General features: G+C 41.3%; 1 protein-coding gene across 8 annotated transcripts in view; it reads left to right on the forward strand.

The window, feature by feature from the left end:
- Window positions 1–13,982, forward strand: part of SBF1 (SET binding factor 1) — a 1,591,024-nt gene that overhangs the window by 460,965 nt on the left and 1,116,077 nt on the right. The window lies entirely within an intron of this gene.

Here is a 13,982-nt window from a genome sequence, read left to right on the forward strand (position 1 = left end):
CATTAAAAAAAATTCTGACATGCAGCCTCCCAAGATGGCCACCAGAGACCAAAGAGCCAAAATGTAGCCCAAATATCACCCAGATGTAGCCCAAGTATAGCCGAATGACAGAATGTCCCAGAGTGTTCTAAAGAACAACTAGAGTGCTAGCAGTCTTACTTATAACAAAAGTATGGCACACCAGAAGCCATCTTGATTGGAATGAAGTGGTAAGTCTGAAAACATTTAATTTAAAAAGGAACAAAATGAGGAGGTTCATTTTGCCATAGAAAGTATGATTAGTGCTTCAGAAAGAAAAATTAGGGCACATTTTGAGTGACTTCTGAAATTCTCTTCTATTTCATTAAAATAATTCTGACATGCAGACTGAAACATGCACTTTGAATACCAGCAGCAGACTTCTCTGGTGAGCAGTAGCTTTACTACAGTGATCTAATGAGCAACTATAGTGCTAACATTCAGAATTTACGGCAAATGTGTGACACATCTGAATGCCTTCTTGATGGAACCAAAGTAAACAAGCATTGAAAATGCAATCGATCTCGCCCTCGTTTAAGTTAATGCCATTCTGTTTGTAATGAGGTGGCTTTTTAGCTTTGCTTTTATTAGTGTTTTTCAAACTTTCATGTAAATAACATGCATATGTATGCGTATATGTATGCATGCATTTATATTTGTATTTATAAAAATATGCAGATTATATATGTTTATATATGTATGTATATATATATATATATATATATATATATAAATACACATACATATAAATGCATATGCATATATATATGTGTGTATATGTGTGCGTGTAGAGAGAGGTAGAGAGGTAGAGACTAGTAGACAGAGAAGTAGAGAAAGGTAGAGAGTGAGTAACAGAGAGTAGTAGAGAGCAGTAGAGACAGTAGCAGAGAGTGAGTAGTAGAGAGTAGTAGAGTGAGTAGTAGAGAGTGAGTGGTAGAGAGTAGTAGAGAGTGAGTAGCAGAGAGAGAAAATAGAGTAGTCGAGAGTGAGTAGTAGAGAGTGAGTAGTAGAGAGTGAGTAGTAGAGAGTAGTAGAGAGTGAGTAGAGAGTGAGTAGTAGAGAGTAGTATAGTGAGTAGTATAGTGAGTAGTATAGTGAGTAGTAGAGAGCAGTAGAGAGTGGGTAGTAGAGAGTGAGTAGTAGAGTAGTAGAGAGCAGTAGAGACAGTAGCAGAGAGTGAGTAGTAGAGTGAGTAGCAGGGAGTGAGTAGCAGGGAGTGAGTAGCAGGGAGTGAGTAGCAGGGAGTGAGTAGCAGGGAGTGAGTAGCAGGGAGTGAGTAGCAGAGAGAGAGAGTAGTAGAGAGTAGTAGAGGAATAGAGAATGAGTAGTAGAGAGTGAGTATTAGAGAGTAGTAGAGAGTGAGTAGTAGGGAGTGAGTAGTAGGGAGTGAGTAGTAGAGAGTGAGTAGTAGGGAGTGAGTAGTAGAGAGTGAGTAGTAGAGAGTGAGTAGTAGAGAGTGAGTAGTAGGGAGTAGTAGAGTAGTAGAGAATGAGTAGTAGGGAGTAGTAGAGTAGTAGAGAGTGAGTAGTAGAGAGTGAGTAGTAGAGAGTGAGTAGTAGAGTAGTGGAGTAGTAGAGGGTGAGTAGTAGAGGGTGAGTAGTAGAGGGTGAGTAGTAGATGGTGAGTAGTAGATGGTGAGTAGTAGATGGTGAGTAGTAGAGAGCAGTGGAGTAGTGGAGAATATTCCAAGGTTTGTCACAGCCCCACTTGCACAACAAGTCCAATCAAATCATAACACTTAAAGTCCTTATTGAAGCGCTGAATCTTGGTGTATATTCAAATGCTTTTATTTTCCTTAAGTTTATGTACCACAGCCAGCCGGCGCGTTTCGTTCTGTACAACAGAACTTCTTCAGGGCGTCCTTATTTCCTTCAAGTTATGTCAGTATCCTGTTGTCATATAACTAGATATTTCTTCCAAATGTTAGACGAGACGTAAGAACATTCTTATTCAAAGCGACTAGGTATCAATTTTACCCACACAATTCGGGCAGACTTGAGTAATTTATAGCATCCTCAAAGTCATTCTTTCAAAAATTCCAAAGTATTGGACATGATAATCCAAATCCAAATGTTTCTCAAGAAAAGTCATTTTCAATCGTTCGGAATATCGGCGTTTGGGCAGATATGACCCACCGACACGGTTTATGACTTTTCTTGAGAAACATTTGGATTTGGATTATCATGTCCTATACTTTGGAATTTTTGAAAGACTGACTTTGAGGATGCTATAAATTACTCAAGTCCATGGATGCTGCTGGGAACGCTCCCAGCAACACCCATTGCACACCCCTTTAACACAGGACACTGCGTTAAAGGGACTGATATTTATCAGGCAGGATTACGCCACAAAAAGTGGCTTAGTCCTGCCTGATAAATATCACTCAGTCTTCTGCGCCACCGGAACGTCACAAAAAGTGCATCATTCATGACATGGTCAGTGACATCACTGATGTCCTCTCAAATGACATCACTGATGACATCATCCATATGACAATCAAGTACACCTCATCCACACTAGTATAATCTTTCATCACTCACTGTAAAATAGAAATTGCCATATTTGAAACCATTGACACACCAATAGAAATTTCTAAACACCCACTCAGTTATTCATAGAACTATACACACATCTAATCACTTACCTATAGATTCAGTGTTATATGCAGTGAATAATCAACAGAACACTATCAAATATACTTATACGCCTATTTAAACATTACACACCAGCACACATTGTATTCACTTATAAAGACATCCTTCTGACCTATGCAAACAATTGATTATACTTACATTTACTCACCTACTCACTTATACAAACACCACTTCATCTATTTATATAGATAGTAACTCACACTTAGTGTGTTATAAAGTCACTATTGCAAGTATACAGTTATCCATATAGTGACTCATACAATATCTAAGTCTTAGGCACACTTAATTAGATATAACTGTTACATACACTGCCTTTTTTTCAAGTTTAATGGAGATGTACCATTGAGAGAAATATTTCATCACCAGCACACCCAAAAACATATACACTCACTGAAACAACTGTTATAACATGTAGTCTTAACCTCATATACCTACTGAATGAACTATTAACACATTTTTTGGCAATCACACCCCCCACCAAACCACATAGACATTCATTTACCCATACAAATACTCAGTTAAGAAACCAATAAGAAATATAGTCTTTAACATAGCAATTAAGACAAAGCAATAAAGTCTTCCACACAGTTTAGTAACTACACATTATATATAGTGAGACTCTACAAATTAGTCAATAAAACAATCAATGACACTGTTACTAAATCCACCATCCACACATGTATATTTATATATCCACTCATTCTTCAATGCAAAGTAGTGTATTTATAATACATATTTAAATATCAAAGCAAACCACATTCACTGGATGATGTCATCAGTGATGTCATTTGAGATGTCATCAGTGATGTCACTGGCCATGTCATGAATGATGTAATATGTGACACCATCAACAGTGGATTGCGGGCGCGCGAGTTATAGTGAGTACAACTACCTATAACGGGGGAAGTTCAATGGTTTTGTATGAGTAAAATGTCCAGCTAACTATAATATATATATTTATATATATGTGTGCGGACCTTTGCGTGCGCGAGCTGCATGCTGATTGGCTGCCGATGTCTGTCAACACTCCAAAACAGAAATTGTTGGCAGCCATCTTGTGCCTCGGTAGACTGAGGCACAAGAAAGCAGAAAAACAAACGTGTAGAACTCAAAAGGGGGCAGGGTAGAAGCACCCTCACCCCCTAGGCCTGCTCAGGGGGGTCCCACTAGGACACCCAAATCGCGGGGTGCGCGTACTGTGCGTGCACGGGTCCGCGTACCTTTCTGAGAAAGCTGCATGCTTATTGGCTGTCAACCCTCCAAAACAGGAAGTGTTGGCAGCCGTCTTGTGCTCATTCGACTGAGGCACAAGAAAGCAGAAAAACAAACGTGTAGAACACAAAAAGGGGGCAGGGTAGAAACACCTGACCCCCTAGGCCTGCTAAGGTGGTCCCACAAGGACCCCCAAGGCCAAAAATGTTTTTTTTTTAAAAAACGTATGTTTTTTTGAAAAATTACCCCCCATGGGGACCAAATCGCAGGGGCATAGTGATAAAGAAGTGTGGGGGTGCCCAATCCCCCCCACACTGCCCCGGGGACCGCTGCCCTCCGGGGCAAAGCAACACAGCCCCCTGGCGCATACTGGAGGCTCCTGGTGGGCTAGTTGGCCCCCAGGGACCCCCAGTATGCAAGGGGAATTAGTTCCTCCTCTTCAAACATGCACGGGGGCTGCGTTGCAGAGAGGTGTAAAAAAGGGTGTGGCCTGATTACACCTCTCTGCAATGCAACCCCCTGGCACATACTGGAGGCTCCTGGTGGGCTAGTTGGCCCCCGGGGACCCCCAGTATGCAAGGGGAATTAGTTCCCCCTCTGCAAATGCGCCAGGGGGCTGCGTTAAAGAGATGTGTAACAAGGGGCATAGCCTCATTACACCTCTGTGCAATGCAGCCCCCTGGCGCATGCTGGAGGTTCCAGTTGGGCTAGTTTGCCCCCAGGGGCTCCCAGTATGCAAGTGGAATTAGTTCCTCCTCTTCAAACATGCACGGGGGCTGTGTTGCAGAGAGTTGTATAAAAGGGTGTGGCCTCATGACACCTCTCTGCAATGCAGCCCCCTGGCGCATACTGCAGGTTCCAGTTGGGCTAGTTGGCCCCCAGGGACCCCCAGAATGCAAGGGGAATTAGTTCCCCCTCTGCAAACGCGCCCAGGGGCTGCGTTGCAGAGAGGTGTAAAAAGGGGCGTGGCTTCATTACACCTCTCTGCAGTGCAGTCCCCTGGCACATACTGGAGATTCCTGGTGGGATTTCAGGTCTTATATAGTTAGGAATTAGCGTTAAAAAAACTTTGAAATTCACTGAAAAAGCCCTTGGTTTCAGGCCTTATATAGTTAGGAATTAGAATTTAAAAAACCTTGCAAATTCACTGAAAATACCATAGGTTTCAGGCCTTATATAGTTGGGAATTAGCATTTAAAAAACCTTTGAAATTCACTGAAAAAACCATAGGTTTCAGGCCTTATATAGATGGGAATTAGCATTTTAAAAACCTTTAAAATACACTGAAAAAAACAAAAATTTTTAGGGGTGTTCTAGTTAGCTGGACATTTCACTCATACAAAACCATTGAAATTGCTCCTATATAGTTAGTTGTACTAACTATATTTCGCGCACCCGCAATCCACTGCTGATGATGTCACATATTACATCATTCATGACATGGTCAGTGACATCACTGATGACATCATCCACGTGACAATCACATACACCTTTTCATAAACTAGTAAAATCTTTCATCACTCTTGGTAAAATACAGAGTATCATATTTGAATCCATTGTCACAGCAATACAAGTATCTAAAAAACCCACTCAATGATTCATAGATGTATACACACATCTAATCACTTACCTTTAGATACATGCTGTCAATGAACAATAGAACACTATCAAAAATACTTATACACCTATATGGACATTACACACCAGCACACATCCTATTCACATATGAACTCATCCTACTCACTAATGCAAACAATGGATCATACTTACATATTTACTTAGCTACACACTTATACAAATACAACTTCATCTATTCATTTAGATAGTAAGTCATACTTAGTGAATTATAAAATCATTATTACAGGTATACAGTTATCCATACAGTCACTCACACAATCATTGAGTCTTATGTATACTTATTTATATACAACAACTGACCCATACACTGCCTTTTATTTTTCTAGTTTGTTGGACATGTGCCATTGAGAAATTTATTTGCTCATCACCACACCCATAAAGATATTCACTCATCCAAACAACTGTTAGAACATGTAGTTGTAACTTCATATATCTAGTGAATCAACTATTCACACATCTTTGGGCAGTCACCCCCCCCCCCCCGAACCACACACACATTCACTCTCCCATACAAATACTCAGTTAACTAATCAATAACTAATATAGACTTTCACATAGCTAGTAACCAACTGGAGAACCAGTTTACACAACAACTGACAAAGTGATACAGATATTCGCACAGTTTAGTCACTATCCACTATATTTAGTGAGACACTATAAATTGGTCAAGTAAACAGTCAATTACACTGCTACTAAATCCTCCATCCAAATATTTATTTTTATATGTCCAATCATTCTTCAATGCAAATTGCTATGACCAGAACCCGCTTTCCCTGACCTGCATCCCTTATGGATGATCTCCCTATTGTCTATGGCCCCCCTCGAATGTCTCTCCTCGGCAGAGGTGTGCCCTTCAAATTTTGGCAGACGCCTCAATTGGCCCAGAGTTCTGCTCGATGAGGGTAAGGTCCAGCTTATTGGCTCCATTTTGGCTTCCTACCAAAGCTCAACCCCGACTATCATCTCATCTATATTTTGTGGTACAATCAAAGCCTTAGGAGACTTATTTTTGACTAAAGGTAATAATTCCAAGGGGCGCCAGAAACGCAGTGACAAACCAGGCTGGTATTCCAAGAATTGCAGAGTAAATAAATCGTTACTCATCCAGGCAATAAAGGGTAAGCAGCCGTCTCTGATTAAAGTAGCAAGATATAACTATAATCTGGCCATTAAGAAAGCTAAGAGGGACTGGGACGATAAGTTTTGGCACGACCTCAAGATGGCCAGTGCGGGGAAGGACGCACGAGGTTTCTGGGATCTTATAAGATCAAGGAATAGACCGGATAGCCTCCTTATCACCTGTAACATCACTGGTGACAGTTGGTTTACCCATTTTTCTTCCCTGTATACAGTTGAATCCCTCGGTGAACAAGCCCAGCCTTTGGATAGCCTTGAGCTGCCCAAGGAGGAGGCCATTGAATTCACGGCTAAAGAGGTTGAAGTGATTATTCGCTCCTTGGTTCCGCGCAAAGCAGCAGGCCCTGATGGGGTTCCAGGAGACCTGTTGCGTTCAAATTATTCAGAGTGGGGGAGGATTTTGGCAGGTCACCTTAATGCCATCATGAAGGGTGCACCAATCCCGGAGTCTTGGAGAGGGCCGGAGGTGGTCCCTATTTTTAAGAAGGGCTCTAGGGACGACCCCGCCAACTACCGCCCTATTAGCTTAATAGATTCCATGCAAAAGGTTATAGGGAAGGCAGTATTAGGCAGAATCCTCCAGTGGGTCGAAGACAACAAAATCCTGTCCGACCTACAGGCAGGGTTCCGCTCTGGAACGGGAACAATTGAGCAAGCCTTCCGACTACATCTGTTGTACTGGAAGACAGTTGTTCTGGGCGGAGGCAGTCTTTACCTGGCCTTTATAGACCTGAAGACTGCCTTCGATCTAGTGCCGAGGCAGAGTCTATGGGCGGTCTTGCAGGACCTGGGTATGCCTTCATACATTTTGAGTATTCTAATCAAGCTTCATGAGGGAAACTTCGCTCATGTGAGGTGGGGCAGTCAGGGCCAAAACACATCTAGAATAGCTGTGAGTAGGGGCGTCCGCCAGGGTTGTGTGCTAGCCCCAACTCTATTTTCTCTTTATGTCAATGGAGTGGTGGAGCATCTGCTAAGAACACCTGCAGACGCTCCCTCCCTGGCGGGCAAACACATCCCGACCCTGCTATTTGCGGATGACACCCTCCTCATCTCGAAGTCCCCAGTGGGCTTGCAGAAGCTACTTGATAGCTTCTATGTGTCCTGCACACTCAGGGGTCTGGTAAATAATACCGGTAAAACTAAATATTTAGTATTAAATCCGGCTAAAAAAAATGGGAGTTCCGCCAAATTTGAATGGGGTGCAGTTGGATAGGGTGGCAGAATTCGAATATTTGGGCATCAGACTCTCCGATCGAATGCATTGGGGCCCTCACATTAACAAAATGGTCCTCTCCCTCAAAAGGGTAACAGGCACACTTATTAAAGAACACTGTAGTTCTACAACAAAACCTATTTCCCCCATTGTAGAGATCTACAACGCAAGAGCAGTTAGTGGGTCTCTGTATGGGGCTGAACTATGGGGTGCCTGTAACACTGACCAGCTTACCCAGTCAGAGAATACATTTTTTAGGTCATTGCTATCCCTTCCCCAAAGCACACCTATGATTCCGATACTGTATGATCTGGGGAATCGCCCAATAAAGGACCAGGCCCAGTTCCGCCCATTGTTATTGTGGTCACGCTTATGGCGAGTCCCGGAACTTGCTCATTATGCGGAAGGGCTAACAGAAATTCTGTCTATGTCTGGTTGGACAAAAATAAGCTGGCTGCGAAATGTAAAATCCTTACTTGTTGAGCTCGGGTTGAGGGAGGCATGGTCAACCAGATCTGCTGTACCAAAATCCCAATTGAAGCAGATTTACTGGAGCTGGGTGTTTAATAAAAAATATTCAAACCCTAAAAATGGTAGGTTTGTTTCTAACTATCTTCTTCTAAAGGATGTACCCTCGTTAGAGCCGTATTTTGATTTTATTATAAAACCGCGTGATCGCATGCTGTATTTTAAATTTAGGATTGGCACCCTTCCTCTTGGTGAGTTTACAGAACGCCGGAGCGTGCCCCCAAGCACCCTTAGCTCGTGTCCATTCTGTCCGCTGATCTTGGAAACAGTGCCCCACATCTTATTTGAGTGCACTGCTTACAAACTCCCGAGATCTAGGTGGCTAAAACCAGTGTGCAGGAATATGGGTACTAGGTCTCATTTGATGGCCTTGCGAATCCTCATGTCAGATACTCGGCTAGTACATATTTGTGCTGTCTCTAAGTTCCTTAGCTGGGCATGGACTATTAGAGCAAGAAGGCTTAAAGATAAATGATTATAATGTTTAATCTGTTCTTAAACTTCAATGTATTATCTAACTTTTTACTATTGGATGGTATACTGTGTATGACCACTCCCTTCTTGTTTTATCTTGTGGAAATTTGTAATGTGTGATTGTTTTTACTGTGATGCTTTTTAAGATAAAATTTTATCGAAATAAAGCCTTCTACAAACAATATTTATTATGCATATTTAAATAATGAAGCAAACCACATTCACTGGATGATGTCATCAGTAATGTCATTTGAGATGTCATCAGTGATGTCACTGACCATGTCATGAATGTTGTAATATGTGACATCATCAGCAGTGGATTGCGGGTGCGCGAAATATAGTTAGTACAACTAACTATATAGGAGCAATTTCAATGGTTTTGTATGAGTGAAATGTCCAGCTAACTAGAACACCCCTAAAACTTATAGTTTTTTGAGTGAATTTTAAAGGTTTTTTAAATGCTAATTCCTAACTAAATAAGGCCTGAAACCTATGGTTTTTCAGTGAATTTCAAAGGTTTTTTAAATGCTAATTCCTAACTATATAAGGCCTGAAACCTATGGTTTTTTCAGTGAATATATATATATATATATATATATATATATCTATATATATATATCTATATATATATATCGCTGCAGGCGCCACAAAATTGAAGGAAGCCACAGGAAGGTAACTTTGTTGCTCTTTTATTGATTCAGGCAGCTTGCTGACAAAGCGCAGTCCAGGAAAACCACAACGGAAATGTAACGCCGGACGCGTTTCGGGTTTAAACTCCCCTCTTCAGCGGCGTGTGGTTATGGCAGAATTGAAGGCGCACGACAATGCACTTAAATGTTTCTTGTCCCTCCCTGATAGGCGTGGCCCTCAGTGTGGCCTTCTGGGACTTATAGTGCTAGTCTGTATTACCCCAGTGGGTGCGCGAACAGTTCATGCAAATTAAATATATATAATTTATAGACGTTATAGTTAGTTGAACATTTCACTCGTACAAAAAAAGAGAAATTCGGCTATTATAGTTAGTAGAGCTAACTAGAACTCCCTCCCCTTGCAATGCACTGCTGATGATGTCAAATATTACATCACTCATGACATGCTCAGCGACATCACTGATTACATCACTGATGACATCATCGTGATCATCTGATGCACCTCCTCACACACTAATAAAACTTTTCATACACCCACTCTAAAATACAGACTACCAATATCAAAACCATAGACAAACCAACAGCAGTTAGCACATACCCGCTCAGTGAATGTTAAATTATGGAAACTCTGCATGTTTGAATTTAGGTGTATCTATATGTAAATACATTTATGATAAGTTGGGTAGTGGGTGGTAAGGCTATTTTTAGTGTTTAGGGTGAGTGAGGGTATTGAATGACAAGGGTTTGGGGGCGGGTAGGGGAATTGGGTGGTAGTGGTGTTTGTAGGGTTTAGGGTGGGTATGGGTATTGGGTGCTAAGGATGTTGTTAGGGATTAAGGGTGGGTAGGGGTACAGGGTGATAAGGGTATTTTTAGGGTTTAGGGGTGGGTAAGAGTATAGGTTGGTGAAAGTAATTTAAAAAGTGGGGTACCTAATTTAGGAAAAAAAGTTAAATGTATACGCACACACACTTCATTACCTTATATTTGTGGTAAAGACATGCGTTGTTAAGACATGCAACCTTTTCTAATAGCTGTTACATCAGCTACAATGGGTATTGAGGCTCAAGCACAACAGAGCAAAGAACCATATTGAGTTTTCCATAGACCTAAAGTATTTCTCAGAATTCATGCACCTTGCCTACTAAAGCCGTTCATCCGCACCGGATAAATTCACTTCCAACCTTTTTTTCTTATCCGCCCTCCCCAGTGGAGAAGGAAATACATACACTGGAAGTTAAAAATAAAAAGCACTACAAGATTATCTATTGAGGACGACTAAATCTACAATTTCTTTTTAAGTCTTCGTTACACATGGTCCTATAAATTTAAGAGTAGAAGGCTTTGAGCAGTGCATTTCTAGGTGGATAGTTTCCTGTATTCAGTTATACTATCAGAATACTAATGTAACCCTTCAGTGTAAACCCAAAATACACTCTACAAAGGGAAGAGACAGCAATAGTGCTTTGAAAATGTCAGTTGTAGAGATATGTGAGGTAAGGCAGTAACCTGGTTCATGCATTTGTTTGATAATATTAATATCTAGGCTCTGATACCAGACTGCACATTTTTGTGTAAGTTAAGTCATTTCAGATTGGTCTCTTAGTTTTGTTTCCTTCTACTGAGGAATGAGCTTGCCGTTGTGTTAAAAGCTCATGAGTATCAGCACGGATCAAACAATAGAGAAGGAAAAAGTTACTTGTGTGTAACACTGGCCCTCCATCATAGAAATCTTTGCTAAATTCATAAACAACTGCTCTTCTTCGCTGAATTCAGGGGACCAGTCTGAGGATGGCTGTAGGAAAGTGGATTATTATTTAGGATGGACAGATGTCCACCTCAAAGGGTAAGACCACCACCTGCTAGTTGTCACACATACTAAATTAATTCAAATAAAGCTTTGCTCAATCCCTCGTAACATAACACATAGCAGGTTTAAATCAAAGGCAAATACATTAAAGGCAACTGTAGATAGGAATTTTTAACAAATTAATTTTAAATTGAACCATAAAGCACAGATAGTCTATAAAAGCAGTAGACCAGGACAATGGCACAATTTGAGGCTGACTGCAATAGAGCACTGATCATATACAAAAAGTGGACTGATCCCAAAGAAAATCTTGAAGTCAAAAAGTTCGAAAAAGTTTCCAAGTCCATACACACAAACTTGTCACTTTTTGAGAAGAAAATTCCTAGCTGAGCAGACAATTGCTAAATTTGTAGCTGTTGCAGTGGAACTGAAGGCCAGATATTTAACCCATTGCATGCTGATGACTGAGCGGTTCCGTCATCACCTACGGGTGAGCTGTGCTGATGACGGAACCGTTCCGTCATGACTCCGCCCGCGCAAGGCGGAGTCAGCATGGGCGGGGAATTCCCGCCGCACGCAAGGGGTTAAAGTAGGTTAGACCTACTGGATTTCTGGAGATTTCTATTTGGAAATATCTAACGCTTAATATGACATATTCGTTTTTTCAGTGGTGCTTGACACCTTCAACTGGACAAAGATGAAATTCAATCAGATGCTGTGAAAGTGACAGTCTGGGACCTTTTTCCCACAGGCCCTATGAAGCTCCACAATAAACGTTTTTTGAAGTTTTAATTTTTGTTCTGGTGCCATTCTAATGCCCTCAATACCTTAGGGAAGGGTACTTGGAGACTCAAGATGTCAGGCAGGGTCCACCAGCAAATTCCAGTCCATGTCTAGTTTCCACTGGGCATTTTCAGGAAAAGACTCTTGCAGCTTTGTGCATCCCTGTAGTCACACAGGCCATGACTTAACTGATCCTTTTAGTACTCTTCGTAGTCCTGGGTACAGGAGTGAACAGGTCCAGTCCTTCAGGGCTCCTCTCGGGTTACAGGCAGAAAGTCCAGACCTCTTCTGATCTTCCCCAGGTCCAGTAAAGGTTGTGACAAGGTTCCTTGGAGTGTCATATTTATGCTTGGCACCAGCTAGTTTGTGGAGGTGACTCCTAAGCACTCGCTAACCAAAGGGGTAAAAGTTCCCAGGAGCAACCCTACCCACTTTTTCATCAATTCTTATTTGTCCTACTGCAAACAATTCCACAGTGCCCCTCACTGTCAAAATTTAAGATGAGTAAGCCCTTTTTACCTTGTGCAGAGCCTGTGTGCCTACCCAGAAGTGTGGCCAGGCTAATGAGCAGTTCCATCCCCTGTGGTCACTCAAAACCAGTTTTGGAAGAAGCTTTCCTCACATTTGGTAAGGTGCCAGCCTGACTGGGAGGCACAAAAGTTAACCACCTGACATTTTCTTGTGATTGGACAGGGCCCTTTAAAGTAAGTTAAGTTCCTGGGCCCACCCTTACTGGTCTTCCTTCCAAGGGGAGAAAAGACTTCCACACTCTCAAGACATTGTCTCTACTCTGGGAGCAGTGTTTACACCTCTTTCACACACCATTCAGGCAAGTACAGGCTGCACAGTTACTGGAACGCTAATGCAAATTAGCCTCCAGCAGCTTCCGGCAAGGTTATGGTAAGTTTCTAAGAGTTACATTCCCCATATATTTAATAAAAATCAGACTTTACCATTAGATTTCTTTTTTTTAAATATAAAAATAAGTCTTTGAGCGGAGTCTGTAGTTGGTACAGGTCAAACGTTAACAGATTAAAGTGTGTGATCTATATTTTGACTTTTCTCATGTGCCAATTGTAGCCTGACCAGTGCCAATATAGTTTTGGGCCTAGCCATTGGGTGAACATGCCATTCCTATTGTCACACACGTCTCTGTTTTAAATATGATGCACCCTCTCCTGTGAGCAGCAGGGTGTGCTTAGGGGTGACTTATTTAATATTTTTAATCCAGTTTTCTTACCATTCAAAAGAGTAATATTGACAGATCTGGGCAGTATTGTTCAAGCTGCTTTAGGCTGCAAAGGATAGACCTGATGCTATGTTTTCACTGTCACTGTAGTGGATGGCGCAATTGATGTTGCAGTCCTCAAGTGACATGTAAGTTTCTATGCCATGGGTGTATTTCTGCACCGTATACTGTGGACTTATACCAGAGCCTAAAGGGGTCACTTTTTAACCATGGCGTAGAATGGACTATATCATTAACTCTGATATAGAGCTTTAAAATGAACTGGAGTTCACGTACCTGGGGTTGGATCTCATGGGACACCTGCTCAGCCAGTGGGTTTTAAAGCACAGCACAATTTGTATTACTCTTATGTTGTTCAAAGCGCTTTTTTCCTATAATTTTTTTGACTTTCATTTTCCTGTTTTCTTAAAACAAAAATGAGATTGTTTAAAAAGTATTAGTGAATTACATCCGCTTTTACATTTTTATTAAGATTTTTAAAGATTTGTTTGAAAGGCAGACGTTTGCTCTATTACAATGAAGATAAAGTCTGAGTCATGCACAGTAGTTAATTGATGTTTATTAAAAGGTTTTTAGAAAGAGTTTTCTCTTTTATAAAAGTATTTCAGGATCCC

Source organism: Lissotriton vulgaris, chromosome 1_1 (genome assembly GCF_964263255.1).
Source record: "Lissotriton vulgaris chromosome 1_1, aLisVul1.2, whole genome shotgun sequence".
Classification (NCBI taxonomy): domain Eukaryota; kingdom Metazoa; phylum Chordata; class Amphibia; order Caudata; family Salamandridae; genus Lissotriton; species Lissotriton vulgaris.